The sequence below is a fragment of the Cyprinus carpio genome, chromosome A12 (assembly GCF_018340385.1).
Source record: "Cyprinus carpio isolate SPL01 chromosome A12, ASM1834038v1, whole genome shotgun sequence".
Taxonomy (NCBI): domain Eukaryota; kingdom Metazoa; phylum Chordata; class Actinopteri; order Cypriniformes; family Cyprinidae; genus Cyprinus; species Cyprinus carpio.
Window position 1 is genome coordinate 17,796,672 of NC_056583.1, and position 16,291 is coordinate 17,812,962.

General features: G+C 37.3%; 1 long non-coding RNA gene and 1 pseudogene across 1 annotated transcript; both read left to right on the forward strand.

Moving 5' to 3' along the window:
• The first annotated feature begins 8,236 nt into the window (after positions 1 to 8,236).
• On the forward strand, positions 8,237 to 12,708 carry LOC122147059 (annotated as a pseudogene).
• Positions 12,709 to 13,084: 376 nt separating this feature from the next.
• Positions 13,085 to 15,779, forward strand: LOC122147034. Its single transcript, XR_006161381.1, has 3 exons — positions 13,085 to 13,107; positions 13,580 to 13,650; positions 14,915 to 15,779. It is a non-coding gene; the product is annotated as an uncharacterized LOC122147034 (long non-coding RNA).
• Positions 15,780 to 16,291: the final 512 nt, after the last annotated feature.

The window sequence follows — 16,291 nt, forward strand, 5'->3', positions numbered from 1 at the left end:
TTATTATTTCTGGTCACTACATAATGTCCATACAGCCATTTACACCCATAATGTGTGAAACTGTAATAATAAAGAAAAAAGATGGCTTTTATTACATTGGAATTGTGATAAATTAATCTGTATAGTGTTATTAATATTTTTATATAATTATGTTTCATATTTATGTTATATTTCCTGAACGAGTCTTTGAGTTACTCCGAGATGAGCATTGAACAACACGTGCAAGACTGTTACGCAATCTACTGGAAAAATATTACAGCCATGTGACTGTGCCCTGATTGGATCTGTGTGACCAGGCGAAAGAGCGTCCGCCCAATCAGCGAGCGGTCGGGGCGGGACCCAGGACCCGGCGAACTCTTGAGAAGGGGGTACAAGATGTTACTGTTCCACTACCGTCCCACTGCCTTGATTATTAGGAAGTATTTGCAGTCAGCTGGGCAGCCATAAGAGCAAAACAGATGGAGCACGTCTTACAGAGATGACGCATTGTCTTAAGATTTTAAGCCGAGTGTTTTTCCAAAAGCATTTACGATTTTAAATTGGTAGATTTGTTGTTGAACCGAAGCCAAATGTGGGTGTTCTGTGTTTTTTTATGTTTGTTTCTTCTTTTATTTCTATTTATAGTTATGTTACTAATATTTTGTTTTATTATTATTATTTAAAATCAATAGTCTAATAGTGATTGGTACCTATAACTTTTGTAACATTAAAAATTTAACGTAACCTGAACGAAAAAAACAGAAAAATTGGAAGAATATAAATGCAGATCACTGAATAAGATCTAACTGGGACGAATGTAAAGATGTCCATAAAATAAATTAATTGGTGTTCGAGACGGTTAAATGAGGCTGACCTAAAGAAACCCATCCAGCGTTTCTCCCACGTGACTGTGGCGAGCGAGGCGTTGCCAAGGGTAAGTGACGTCACGGCGCTACGTTTGCGTTCACCACAGGAGATACGAGGCCTGTGACAAGCTTCTGCGACGGTGGTCCGCTCTTAAAATCCACCTCCATCTTCTTTATACTTGGGGAAAATGGTGACCAAACCGATAAGAGCATAATCTACAGACTCTAAGCTTTCGCCTGATCACAATATTGTGACATTTTCGGACTTTTATATATTAGAAAAGGAATGGTGAAAAGTGAACTCTCCGTCGGAAGAATCCGAATTCTCCTCAGGATTCGGGGGGGTTGGGGTCGCTTAAAGATAAATAGGATCGTAGCGGTTAAATAACGCGTAAAAATATTAGCGTAACCCCAGATTTAAAGGCCGACGGAATCTGGTTTAATAGAAATTAGCTGAAATACAATCGAGTGACTCGTTCGAGAGAAACCATAAACACAGCGATGGAGCTACGAGTTGGAAACAGATACAGACTTGGTAGAAAAATTGGAAAGTGGATCATTTGGAGGGACATTTATCTGGGTAAGTCTAAACTTAAACACACACGTATACACTCTTGCCATAAAGCTGTCAATAACTATGACCAGGCTAACAAGCGGTTTTGTTCCATGTATCTGTCAACTAAACAAGCTGTCAGTGGCGTTTTGTGTCCAAAGATTGACTCGTTATAGTCTGTTTTGAGGTCCGTTTCTCAGTCCTTTGGGCATTTATTTATATGAAAACCCGTGTTTTATAACCATGACAACCAACGTATTTCAGACTACAAGTGGTTTATTGATGTTGCAGAGTAATAGACTTTACGTCCCGTTTCGAATAAGCTCATATAGGTTAGTGGTTTAAACACTCCAGGATGTCATCAAGACCATAAAAAGATGAGTGCTTTGACATTAGATACAGATGTCAGTGACTCCAAATATAATACACCACTTGCTGTATATTGAGGTGTAATTTCACTGAAGCTGTGAACATGAGTTTCCAAACAGGTCCTTCCTTGTGCATAACTCTGAATTAATTTTACCTGTCCATACAGGTTTAACTGAACCACCCAAAAGGCCAAGCCTGACACATGACGGACATCCAACCAAGCCTGGCTGATGCTTTTGCAGGTCTATTAAAAGTCAATCATACTATTAGGGCTCATGATTCATTGCAGTCTCAGTTTCCCGATCACAGGTTGCCTGTGCATTTGGGGAAACAATTTTGATTGATGATGCTGTCGTGAAGCAACACAGTCAGGAGCCAAAGGACCTCTTTATTTTCATGCTAGGTGGCTTCATGGTTGAGAGCATCAGTATCACACCAGGATGTTGTTGTTCATTTGAGTATCTATGGTAGACATTTAGAAATTGCATTGATGAGTATCTAGAGAGCTATTGGTTTGTGCTGCAATACAGAGCACCAAAGTAGGTCATTGTTTTTCTTTTAAAAGTGACAAAAAAGTGAAAGTGACGTGACACAGCCAAGTATGGTGCCCATACTCAGAATTCGTGCTCTGCATTTAACCCATCCGAAGTGCACACACACAGAGCAGTCAACACACACACACACTGTGAACACACACCCCGGAGCAGTGGGCAGCCATATGCTGCGGCGCCCGGGGAGCAGTTGGGGGTTCAGTGCCTTGCTCAAGGGCACCTAAGTCATGGTATTGAGGGTGGAGAGAGCGCTGTACATTCACTCCCCCTCCCCCCACCCACAATTCCTGCCGGCCCGAGAGCTCGAACTCACAACCCAGTCTACTTTCAGTACTCTTAACCACCTTAGCATTTCATTTTCGACTCATACACTCTTAACAGGCATAGCAAGTTGATAACAGGCTTTTTAATTAGTTCAGTCTACTTTCAGTACTCTTAACCACCTTAGCATTTCATTTTCGACTCAAGCCTGTGATTAAATATACTTTTGTAGAACAAGATGTGACGTTCATCTCTTATTCAGGAGGCATTAAAGGACATTTTTGCTGCTGCTGGCCTTAATTCTCTTGCTGTGGTCTCCTCATTAACAGGGTTCCTCTCACATCATGGGTTGAAACTTGGTCAACAAAATGTTTAACTTAATCAAAGCTCCTCCAAACATCAGGGCTCAAATGCAATCAGCTTACTTTTATTTTGATAGAGAAGCACTTTTTGGAAGGGGACTTTGGCTCATCATGGTGTTTAAAGTGTGGGGAGACCTTTATCCTGAAGCTTTCTGGCTAAGATGGGATTGTTTTCAGTCTGTCTGTGTGAGAGAAAAGGGTTTGTGGGGTGTGTTGAGATTGGTAAACTCCATCTGCTCAGTTGTGGTTTCATAACTGCACCCACTCTTTGGTACGTCAACATAATTAGGCTAAGTTGATTAATGCATAAATGTCAGGTGTGATCAGAGGCAGTGCTACTGAAAGATCTACAGTACATTACTTTTGTGTGAATTGCATTCAAATCATCTGCTATATTCATTGGCATTAGAGGCTCAGAAGATCAAACCCAACCTGATTGGACTAGTTATATCATGCTACACTGGTTACTGGCTGTACAAATCATCCAACAGTCAGCGTAAATGCAGCACCTCTCCCTTTTTCTCAGGATTCTGTAATGTTTGCATCACAAATGGCATCATGGGAAGCCTCAGGTGTGTGAATCACCCAGGACTGTCCCACTCTTTTACAATTCTGGGTTCATTTCCATCAGCTTTATGTAACCTCAGAGTGTTTGGATTAATGATGTGATGATGTGTTGTAGGTCTGGACTGGAAGCAACACCTGTAACTTTCTTTCATATTTTCAAAGCCAAAAATGGAGATCTCATTTAGCTATCAGGCTGCAGTTTGCATTGAACACCTTATCAGCAGTTTTTTAACATCTTTTTCATGTGAGTTTTCGAGCGCATTGAGTTTTCACGTTTGTCCCCAATATGGCCCCATTAAGAGTCAGCTGTTGAATTGACACTTGTTTTTTTTTTTTGGTGAGCTCTTGGATAACCATGTTGTTTACATTGTTTCATTGGCAGAGATGGGCTTGGACCTGCTCTCCATTTGAATGTTTTTCTTGTTTGATCTAAATGTAATCATGTGGGACTGACTAGAGCCTCGACCGATATGGGTTTTTTTTTTTTTTATTGGGGCCGATACCGATATTAGGGAGTAAAAAAAAAAATAAGCAATACCAATATATCGGCTGATATTCTTTATGTGTGAGCTATTATTACAGTACAGTATAGTCAATTCGTACACCCATTCGTGTGTGTCCAAACGTTTGACTGGTACTGTATATAGAATACAGTATATAGCCTACATAAACAGTGTGTATATATATATATATATATATATATATATATATATATATAATATATATATAAAATACATAAACCGATACCGATTTTTGCCGATTCCGATTTTCTTTCTAAGTGCTATAATTGAGAGCATATACAAACAAAAATGTATTTTTCTTCAAAGCAAAATTTTTTCATGCTAAAATAAATTATTAAACATTACAATTTCCCAAGTTACAGGATCTTCTCTCACTTAAACAAACAACGCTCAAAAAAATTAAAATGCTTTGTGACAGGAAAGAATTAGAAATAACAATTAACTGAAAATGAGTTGCTTTATAAAACAAAACAACTTTATAAATTTACCTTTTTCTCTTTTTTAACTTGTCTTAGAAAAAAGTCAAAAGATCCTATGAATGAACAACTGAAGTGTACAATACTCTTCCAAATAATAATAATAGTGCAGTAAGTGGGTAATAAATGTTGCCACCATGTGTATAGGCAAAATGCTACTTGAGCATTAATGGCAAGTGGTTCCCCCGTGGTTTATTTTAGCCTTAGAAGTTTCACAAATAGCAAACTTAGTGTCTTCTTCACTCACAGTAAAAAACTTCCACGCCAACGACATGTTTGCATTAGGGCTGGGTTTGAAACACAAATTTCATGATTCGTTTTGATTCTCATTCACAAGCTTTCGATTAGATTGGATTAGATACAGATTTGATTCAATATCGATTATTTTGGATATATATCAGGTACAGTACTTGCCAAAATTTTCTCAAGGAAAAAAAAGTCCAACTAATGCTGTAAAATATACATGAGTCATTTGATACTACATTATTATAATATTGAAGGTTAAAACTGATTTATCAGTTATAGCATACAACTGTTAAAATTGCACAGTGAAGTTTTTAAAATAATAAAGTTACAATTGCATAATTGTATTTCTTCTTCAATTAGTATTTTTTAAATATAAAAATTTAAATAGTGGCGTTCAAAAAAATTTATGGATTTATTCAAACATAAATTAAACATAAGAACAGTAAAAATTACAATGAATATTTTATATGGTGCATTTAGCAAAATACCCCTCTCTACAGTTTATTTTTCTCTCTGACCAATGAGTTTTATGGTCACCGAATATGTTTGTTTCTGAGGTAAATATGACATTATGTGACATTGTTAACAAGTGTTTATATTGACATTTGCGCGGCTGAAACTCTCGCTCGGGCTCACAGCCGCATGTAGACAGATCGGCTCAAAATCGGAAAGACGTGAGACTGATTGGCCGATCACGCAGAATATCAGCCAATCCCATGATAAACACATTTTTGCAATGGTAACTCAAATGTGGTGATCAAACACTTATAATGATGTTACAAACATAGGTCTATGTAGTGGAGGCAGGGTATTTAACAATTTAACAAAAAACTTTATTATTCAAAATGATCACTGACATCAGTGCACTTAACAGTAAACTTCACTTCACTTATTATAATTAACTTAACACAAATAGAACAAAATATTTATTACTTGAATTAAGAAATTAAACAAGGTAACTATGTAGGACAAGCAAGCTACTGCCAAACCAACAGGGGCAGGGTTATGCAGGAAGCACAGCTTTTCCAAATGTAATCTACATAATAGAATGAATTTTTTTTTTTCTTTCATAAACTTTGTGTTGTGTATTTTCTGGTAATCAAATGAACATGCAAAACATTCATATTTAAATTGTCTTTTTGCATTTTAAAATTCACATCAAAAATAAGACAAATTCCATGAAATTCTCTGTTAAACAGTAAATTCCATTTTTTATGACTGGATTCCGTCCATGTTTTCTGCATCGCGGAAATCATAGGGCCCTACTAATGTAGCAAACGAATATGATAAGCTCATTGTGTGAGTAAAAGATGTGGACATTGTTGTTTATTTACTTAGCATTGAGTCTCTCCAACTAGGTGACAACTTCTATGTTACTGACTGTACTGACAAATTATGCTGACACCGTGTCTGTGCCGCAACAGGACGCAACCAAAGCGACTGTTGAACTTTGTCAGCACGTCATAAATAGAACGAGGCATCAGTTTACTTCATCTAGTGTAAACAACATCACTGACTATAATGGGTTCTATTTACACCGGACGAGAGCGGCACGGTGTGACAAAATACAATAGAATTCTATTGTATTTTGTCGTACAATGTGATTGTGACCGAATAATCATGAGTTCTGGGCCGCAGCGTGGCCGGTATAAACACCAGCATTAACTGAATGGCCGCGATAAACTCCGGTGGCCGTAACACAGGCTTTAAAGGGGTCCAAACTCAGTGATCCTCTGAGAAAACTAATCCCATCCGAATGCAAATGTCTGTGTTTGTCGGCGATATTTTATTTCACAATGCATTTCCTTGTGTGTTTTGGCCAGCGTGAATTACCGTAGATGCTCTTACCGCACGGATGTTTGATATATTTGCTTCCCGGCAAAGAAACAATAAAAATAATAAAATCAAGAGCCAGATCACGTAAAATGTTAAGACTGGCTGTTGTAATATCAGCGTCAGGTAAGATTCTCACATTTATTTATGCACTCAGTTACATAATGATTTAATTACAGATGAAGCCTACCTTAAACATAGGTTTACTACAAAAAAAAAGTTAAACTAAAGTAACCACACATTAACATGGTTTTGCTATAGCCATTTAGCTTCACCATGGTATTTGTGTGATAATACCAATGGTAATCAATCCGAATGACTATATGCAATGCACGCTTACAGAGTGTGTGATCTCTGTGACGCCCAGATAACAGACCCTCCCACCTCTGTAATAAACATGGAGATGTTAGTCCCATCCGAATTGGTACATGAAAATCTCCGACATCAGGTGGTAAGAATCAAAACTCAAACGTAGTTTAGAAAACTAGTCCCGTCCAAATAGGGTTTACGGTTAAACAAATGAATTAATGTATACAAAAAATATTATAATGATTGCTTGTGTATTAAAAGTAATAGAAAGGCAAACATTATAATACCCATTATAATATAATTTTGCGCCGGCAGCATTAAGCAGATACGCATTGATATCATTTTAAAACAAATCTTTGAATGGCCAATGAACATTTAATTTCACACAGACCTTGCAAACTTAGTCAAATCCAGCTGTGAGATCTTGTGAAGTGTGCATGTATCCAGCATGATCACGTGTTCTCTGGGGGACGGTCAGTGTGAATTTAATACTTCAAACTCATGCTTACAAATTATGCTGCGCTTCATGCATTCTGTATTCTGTATGTAAAAGGGTTACCCTGGCTTTATTTGAAAAATATGATTCCCAATGCACACAAACTTCCCAGAATACTGAGTGCCCTGTCGGTTACAGTGTTTACTTCCTTTTTAATTATAATTTTATTAAATATTTGTTTATTTTACACATTTATTTTTAATCCATTGTCAAATGATTTCAAATTTCTTATATATATATAAGTCTTTATATCGGCTATCGTTCCTGGCTGCTTTCCAAGGCATCGGCTGTTCATATCGGCGGCAGGCTCATATCAGCTGATAATATCGGCTAAATGATATATCGGTCAGGCTCTAGTCCACACAACAGTTATGACGATAAAGGAACAGAGAAACAATATTGGTGGAATCAATTTCAGAACGATTTTTTTCCAGCTGATGATTTAAAAACATGACAGCCAATCAAAATCAATCCTGCTATAAGAACCTCAAGAATTTAAATCTGCAAATGAGTGTGCACTTAGAATAAACAAGACGATATCATCTGCTGATGTGGACGCTAATATAGTTATCATTCTTGGTGTGAACGGGCTATTAAGGTTGGTTGAATAATGACTGAATTTGCTAAAAGAAATATTTTTATTCAGCAGGGGCGCATTAAATTGATCAAACTGTTGAACAGTAGTGTATGCACAAACTATAAATGTAAATTAATTATGATCTACAGTCATGTCAGCTTGTGGGAGATTCAGGCTGTGTTCTGACCCCATTCATGGTTTTAATGGCTCTGTTCCTTCTCTGTTTCTCACTCTGCCCCAGGCACAGACATTTCAGTTGGAGAGGAAGTGGCCATCAAAACTGGAATGTGTGAAGACGAAGCCCCACAACTCCACATCGAGAGCAAGATTTACAAGATGATGCAGGGTGGAGGTAATAAGAAAAGGGTTTGATTGATGTGTAAAAAAGGGGTTAGGGGCTCAGTAAATCAATGTAATCAATGAAATGATCCATACTTGCCAACGAGCATCTATTGGGTTTCATGCTGTGTATTTAGGTGTTTTATGTGCTGCTTTTGCAGTTGGTATTCCTACTATAAAGTGGTGTGTGGTGTGCAGAAGGAGATTATAACGTGATGGTGATGGAGTTGCTCGGCCCCAGTCTGGAGGATCTCTTCAACTTCTGCTCCAGGAAGTTCAGCCTGAAGACTGTCCTGCTGTTGGCTGATCAGATGGTATGATACAAAATTATGTTGGCAATAAAAAAAAAGTAGTTTTATGCAGAAATATAACTTATTTTAAAATGTTTTTTTTTTATACCTTGCATTCATTAGATTAGCCGCATCGAGTACATCCACTCCAAGAACTTCATTCACAGAGACGTGAAGCCTGATAACTTTCTGATGGGCTTGGGAAAGAAAGGCAACCTGGTCTACATCATTGACTTTGGCCTGGCCAAGAAATACCGTGATGCACGAACACACCAGCACATACCCTATCGAGAGAACAAGAACCTGACGGGCACTGCACGTTACGCATCCATCAACACACATCTTGGCATTGGTAAAAACACAGACTCATACCAGTTAGCTTGTAAATTTGACTGTGACACGTATATTTGTGTGTGTGTGACCCAGATTTCCTGCCATAGAAATCTAACATCACGATAATGGTAAAACTGATCATAATGATTATTTTTCTCAACTTGTAATCACGGTTATTGTTTTTGCATTTAAGTAATATTATTGAACTTTCACATAAGCACAAAGCAGGTGAACATCAACTCGTATGCATGGTTGCATGCATTTACCTCATCTTGTTTCCTGATTTATTATATCTAGCCTATCTTATATATTAACACTTTCTCTATGCTATAAAACCTGGTAAAACAAGAAGCTTCTCTGAAAAGCTAAACCTGTGAAATTCCTAATATTAATTCCAACTTCAATTAATGTTTCGATTTTTTGTTCATCACTGAGATGGTTTGATGGATTTAGTTGCAACAAACAGCACAAATGGCCATGTGAAGGAACACAGACTGGTTGTATTACACTTCCATTTCAGCAGAATATCTCAATGGAGATCACTAAACTCCTACATACATGTTTTCTGGTGTTTTTTAGATCATAAGTGCATACATTAAGTATTACACTGGACAGAAAATGTTCATTTAAACAAAAGGCCATGAAAGCAGGTGGAGGCTTGTTAACAATGTAAGAATACAAAATGTCAAAACTGCCCAAAAACCTTTCAGGATATATAAAAGTGACCAAATATCACAGATAATTATTCTTAATTAATCAAGAGAAGCATTACTCACGATCACATAAAATACGATAATCATCCAGCCCTAGCATTGGCTGTGGTTACTGATCATTTGACAACATTTCCAGATGAATTTTTCTTCCCTATTTCTCTGCTGGCTCTTTATGACATCACTGTGTGCTCATGCTCAAGTGGATGCATGTGTATTTTTAGCATTTCCCAGAAGAGACTGATTTGTGTACGTGTGTTTGCAGCAATATGAATGCATATTCATGAATCATGCAGAAGTAGTCATCCTTTCATGCTCTATGCAAGCGCCTATAATTTTGTGTGCGTATCTCTACAGAGCAGTCTCGGCGGGATGACCTGGAGTCTCTCGGTTATGTATGATGTACTTCAACTTGGGCTCGCTCCCTTGGCAGGACTGAAAGCCGCCACCAAAAGGACAGAAGTATGAGCGTATCAGTGAAAAAGAAGATGTCCCCCCCATTGAAGTTCTCTGCAAGGGCTACCCATGTATGTTCAAAGGCTTGTGTAATTTCTAACATTTTCTGAATGTTAATCAGACTTTGTCTTTGAAATGATGCCTAAAATCCTGGACTGTAATATGGCTGCTTGTTTTCTGTCCCACAGCTGAATTTGCTACGTACCTCAACTTTTGCCGATCACTGCGATTTGATGACAAGCCAGACTACTCGTACTTGAGGCAACTCTTCAGGAATCTGTTCCACAGACAGGGCTTTTCCTATGACTACGTGTTTGATTGGAACATGCTCAAATTTGTAAGTACATGTCTGGATGGTCTTTAGAGTGTGATCAAATATAACAAGAAATGCAAGTTTCAATTGTTCATTATTAATGTATATCAGACTGCATTGTTATTCATTGGTTATGTATGTTTCATTGTGTATGGGTTACACATTTGTGTGTAGATGGTGGTTGGATTTCTGAGTTTTTAAATAGTACACTACATTATAAAAATACTTTAGTAATGCTTTGTAGGATTGGAAGTGTTTGCTTACAATAATTGAAATATGGTAAGCGAAGTTCAAATAACAAAATCTTCAATATATGCCATACTTTTTTAAATCATTAATCTCTATCTTGCTAGTATTCACATTACTTACTTAATAGTTTACATTGACTGCAGTAGGGTATAGCTAAAAAAAAAAAGTATCACGATATAATGTTTTACATCATTCGGTGTTTTTACAAAGTTTCTTAAAGAGCAGTAGACAAAAAGGGTTAAATTTAACCACGGTATTTTTCATTTACCTCATTACCCAATTTAATGAAACAAACAAACAAACTTATTTTAGTATTAATAGTCAAACACAAAATAAAAGTGGAGCAAATATCTCCTTTTTTATATTTTTCATATGCAGATTAAGTGTTAAGGAAAAATTTGGCCTGTCTCCTGAGGCCACTGGAGGGCACAATGAGCAAAAATAATGCACCTCATAAATTGTCTATTCAATGCATTGAAATGACGGCTGTCTATAAAAAAAGTGCATACCATCTAAAACTAATATTTATTAATCAAGTATAATCTCGTAAATTGCATAAACAATTATGAACAAAATGGCATCATGTATTTTAAGTATAGCTTAATACAAATAGCCAAAGCACCGATCACACAATTGCATTTAAAAACAAATGAGACGCAGTGGAATGGAATATAACCTCCACAAATTCTTTTAACTTTACATGGCTTTTTATTCATGTTTTGTGCCAGATGTGAGACCTAGTTGTGCATCTCAAAAAATGCTCTTGAATATGCGTTCTGTGTTTGTGAATGGCTTGGTTTCGGTTTTAACCTGACCAACTATCTTCTCCGCATTGAACTTCTATATTTCTGTAATATTTTGAATGAAAAATGCAGCAGGCACAGGCGCATCTTATGGGTTCCACTGGATAGTCTTTACAAAAAACATGAAAATGCAACAACACTTACATTATCAATTTACTGTTGATAAATACAGATACCGTTTTGTCTCTCAGCCCTAGACTTGCAGTAATCGTGACTTTCATCTAATCTCAATTGCAATCTAAACATGATTTTTCTATTTAAATATATTTTAAAATGACATTTTATGACATATTTTAGTCAGTATTCAGGGTTGCGTGATCTTTCATAATGTATTCTGTAGAAAGTGTCCCTCCTTACGATACATGGACTCTTCCAGTCACCCGTCATCCAGCTCGAAATACCAAAATCTTGTGAAATCTGCACTTGTCTATTGCTAGTCCAGGTTTGGGTAAATAAGACATCATCAATTGTTGTGCCCGGACAAACTGTAGCCTTCACCCAAACCAGGCTAGCAATAGAGTGCAGATTCACAAGATTTTCCACAATCTAATATGCTGTTTTGCTGGTTCTGAAGTAGTAATTTTTCATATCAGTGTTGAAAAACAATATTTTAAGCTTAACTTTTTTATGTGGTAATGTTTTTTTTTTTTTCTTTTGAATAAAATAATATTTTTTTATTTCAAACAATAAATGCTGTACATTTATAAAACGCATCTTTACGTCACTTTTGATCATTTTCATGCGTCCTTGTGCTGAATAAATCTATACTTTACTTTCTTTAAACAAATCTTGCTGTAAAATTTTTGACCCCTAAAATTTGTGAATGTTTGTATACGTAATTCAGTGGGATTGGATAATATTTGATTTTTTGTGGTGTATTTGTTAGGTATGTAGAGTGTTTTTTGTGTGTGTGTTTTGGATGGGGACTGTAAAATTTACTTCCTCTTTTCTTCCTTTCCCTCTTTTTCTTTTTTTTTTTGTTTTTTTTTTGAGTATTGGAAATTATTCAATTTTGTTGATTTTTGTTGGTTTTTTTGACTTTTTTGGTTTTGTTTTTTTTTTTTTGGTTTTTTTTTTTTTTTTTTTTTTTGACTTTTTTAAAAGTCTCCATGTGCACTTCTAATATTCATTTTTTTTTGTGCACTATTTGCTGGTCTGTGCTTTGTGGTCTAATGTTGCATTTACCCTCTCTCAGGGTGCCAACCGTACACTGCCTCTGAAAGGGCCAGACACAGAAGGAGAGAGGTGAGGGGAGAGAGTGATCGGGTGTGAGATGAGCGGGATGATTGCACAGAATTGAGGCACAGGAATCCTGCCAGCTCGAGGGATCCCAGCAGTCCTCAGGCAGAAGACCCCGCCCCACACAGGACGGAGCTCCTCCCACCCCCCTCACACCCACCTCTCACACTAACCCTAAACAGTCTTTCACTTGCCTCTGGCCACTTTCCCAAGTACTTGAAACACTGTAAGGGAGTCATCTCATCTCACAGCGAACACATCACTCACCGTACCGAGACCGGCTCACTGGCATGGAGCGCGAAACGTAAGGTCAGCATGCCGGCTTCATCGTGGGCGCCCCAGTGAACGTGAATGTCGTCCTCAGACCTGACGGGGAGGCGACAGACATTCCCGCATGTCCACATCACAGGTATAAGGCAGATCCTGCTCATCCAAGCCTTCAGCAGAGCAATAATAAACCATATTACAAAAGTAGCCAGTCGCTATCCTGAATGATCTGTTTTTGATTGATGTTTGCTTACTGATTAAAGACATTTTACTTTGAATGGTTACACTAGGAATTTCTTATTTTTTACACATAAAAAATGTTCACAAAAATAAATACCCGATGAAATGTTAGTACATCTTTATTGTTTGCCGTAATTTGACCTTTTGATTCTCATCGATCTCTATTAGAGTTTCTGACATGGTGACACATTTTGAGCGCCCTGAAAAGCCTTTTCTAGGAAGCTGTTGACCTAACGTTTGTATTTCTGGGAATAGTCATTCAGCAGCATGTATTATTTCAGTATGATGGACAGTAGGCATGGTATGATTTTGTGTTTGTGTGAGTAGTGTGTTGTGGGGGTGGAAGGCTGTAATGTTCTCTCTCTTCACCCCAGAATAGCATTCCCTTCGAACACCACGGCAAGTAGTTGATCGTCACATCCTTGTGTGAAGGCAGGTGCACCAGGTGAGTTTGATTAGCTTGTGTTAGCTGTACACTGCTTTGTGTTTTCTACCAACTGGGTGAAACTTGTCAATGGCCATAAACTTTAAAAAGAAAAATCTCAAAATTATTATCACAATGATTGTTGTCATTTGAGAAATCTATTTTTACATTTCATTAGAAGTATTGCACTTTCACCAATAAGCACAAATCAATAGAACGTCGAAGCCATAATCATACTCAGGTTTTTATAAAAAAAAAAAAAAATTATATCAAAGACTTAAATATACACTTTCTCTCTCTACATTATGAATACAGGTAAGACAAACAAAAAATATTATAACAGTGAAATTCCTAATAGCAGTTCCAGTAATTCCAAATTGCAGTGTTTCTCTATTAAAACAACAGCAGTGGGGAAAGTGCATTTATTCAGCTTCCACAATTGCAAACAATGTAGTTGAGATCCATGCCACGCAAGCAGCTCATGAAAGAACACAGACTGGCTGAATGACAAACATAGTAGCTTGCATAGTAGAAACAAACAATATGGTATGAGGCACTGCTGTTTATATCGATATACAGTAGTTTGATATGAGCTCATCTAAAAAATAGCGGAGGAAGGATACATTTGCTGTCAGATACTTGCACGTTTAATGCATTTGAGATGTGGTGTTTTCCTCAGTGCATTTCACAGGTGTATCCTTCATCTGTAAATGATAGAAAGTTATGGAAATATTTCCATTTTGCTGTTCAGGAGTGCATGAGCCTTCTGCATGCGATTCTCCCACTAAACTTCACAATCTTCAGTGAATAGGCGCCACCATGCGCTTGTGAGCTAAACAGACAGAGCATAATAAAAATAGGAGCGCAATAATTCTGACTAAAATGTTCATTTTACTAAAATATTTGTAGTTGGACAAATAAATGTGCCATGGTGTAGAATTCCATAAACACAATCGTTTGTGAAATCGGGGGGGCATATACAGGAGAAAACAATGTACAGTATCTGGAAAAAGGTTTTTTTTTTTTTTTTTTTTTTTTTTTTTTTACCCTAAACCACATAAACACATTTCATTACACCAAATACGCAAAATAATGTTATTTTTAGCAGCATCATATGACCCCTTTAAACCTTTTATATAATTTTGGCTTAAAATATGACCCTTGCATTTTTGTGAGATTCATCTTGCTGATATAAAATGCATTCGTTCATAAAGAACCTTTTAAAAAAGACTTGGTTTGTGGCAATTGTTTATTGAGTGTCTCTGTATCTTGTTGCTGTTTACAGATTGTCTCCATTGTCCCAGAAGCCTCCACTTTGCAGTATGGAGCAGGATGGGCAACCTAACTACACACGGCTGATTGACAGCTCTCCACCATCAGCTAATAGACCAGGCGACAGAGTCTCTCTTCTATTGACCAAACCAAAAATGGTGTAGAACCAACCTGACCTCTTCGCTCACAGGCTCTCTCTCCTCTTCTTCTCTCTCATGTTCTCATATTTTCTCTCCCACACTCTTTAAATGTTCTCGTGGACATGAGAGCTGCAGCCTGGTGCGAATTCACACCAGTTGGTTGACCAATCAGAGACTGGATCAGCCAGCCACACCATTGTCATTTCCTGCTTCCTTCACAGTTCCACTCATACACATTCTGCTGCACAACTTTCTCTGGTTCAGGCTCCTCGTGATTGAGGCTAATGTATCGTCTGTGTGGTTTAAATGGGTCTTTTTGTTTCGGTGTACTGAATTCTCTTTTGTATTTTAACCTGGGCAGCAGACAAGTCAGTCTGGTGGCCTTGTGGGTTCACTTTAAAAAAAATTATTTACTCACTGTATTTATTTTTTAATATACATTTTAATAGCCCTCTGTAGCTGGTGAGGTTCCTTTCCATGGTGAAGCTGGTGGTATAGAGTGGATGGACCACAAAGGGGCCAAAAATCCCAGCATACATACATCGCTCATGGTAAAATGAATCCACAGCGTGGTTTTCACTCGTACACGTCCTCACAGTGGGACCCTGTGAACTTCACCTGTTTGTCTGCTATATTGATCTCTTTAACTGTACAATACTGCCGCCCCCATTATTGTCTTCTGTTTCTAAGCTGTGAAATAACTGTAAAATAATCGTGTAAATGTATCCATGCGATTCTTCAGGATAAGACTATGAATTGACTGCAGATGGTTGAGTCTGAAAGTTATCACCAGTTATTTTTATGAAATCTTTCATAAAGCCACAACAATGAAGTGCCAGACTTTGGGGGTTTTCATGCATTCTGAGCATGAACTTTGACTCTTGAGGATGTTGTTTTGACTCATAAACGGAGATCATGCTTAGAAATTCTATATGATGTGTCTTTTGAAAAGGTTGGCTGTGCTTTACTGCAAGTTTTTGTTCTGATGGTTCAGATGGTGTTTTAGAAGTGAAAAATCATTCGTTAGAGATATCGCTTGTGTCTGCAAAGGTTGAAAGAATGAAAATGAATCAAAGTCTTGCTCTAATGTTTAGTGATTTTTTTTTTTTTCTTTTTTCTTTTTTTCATTTACGAAATATTCCAGCACTGATGTGGCTTCTCTAATGCACCTTGAAAGCTGGTCTGGTCATCTTGATCCCCTGTCATCTGTAAGGGGACATTGGCAACTTCCTGGGTGAAATTTTTCATCT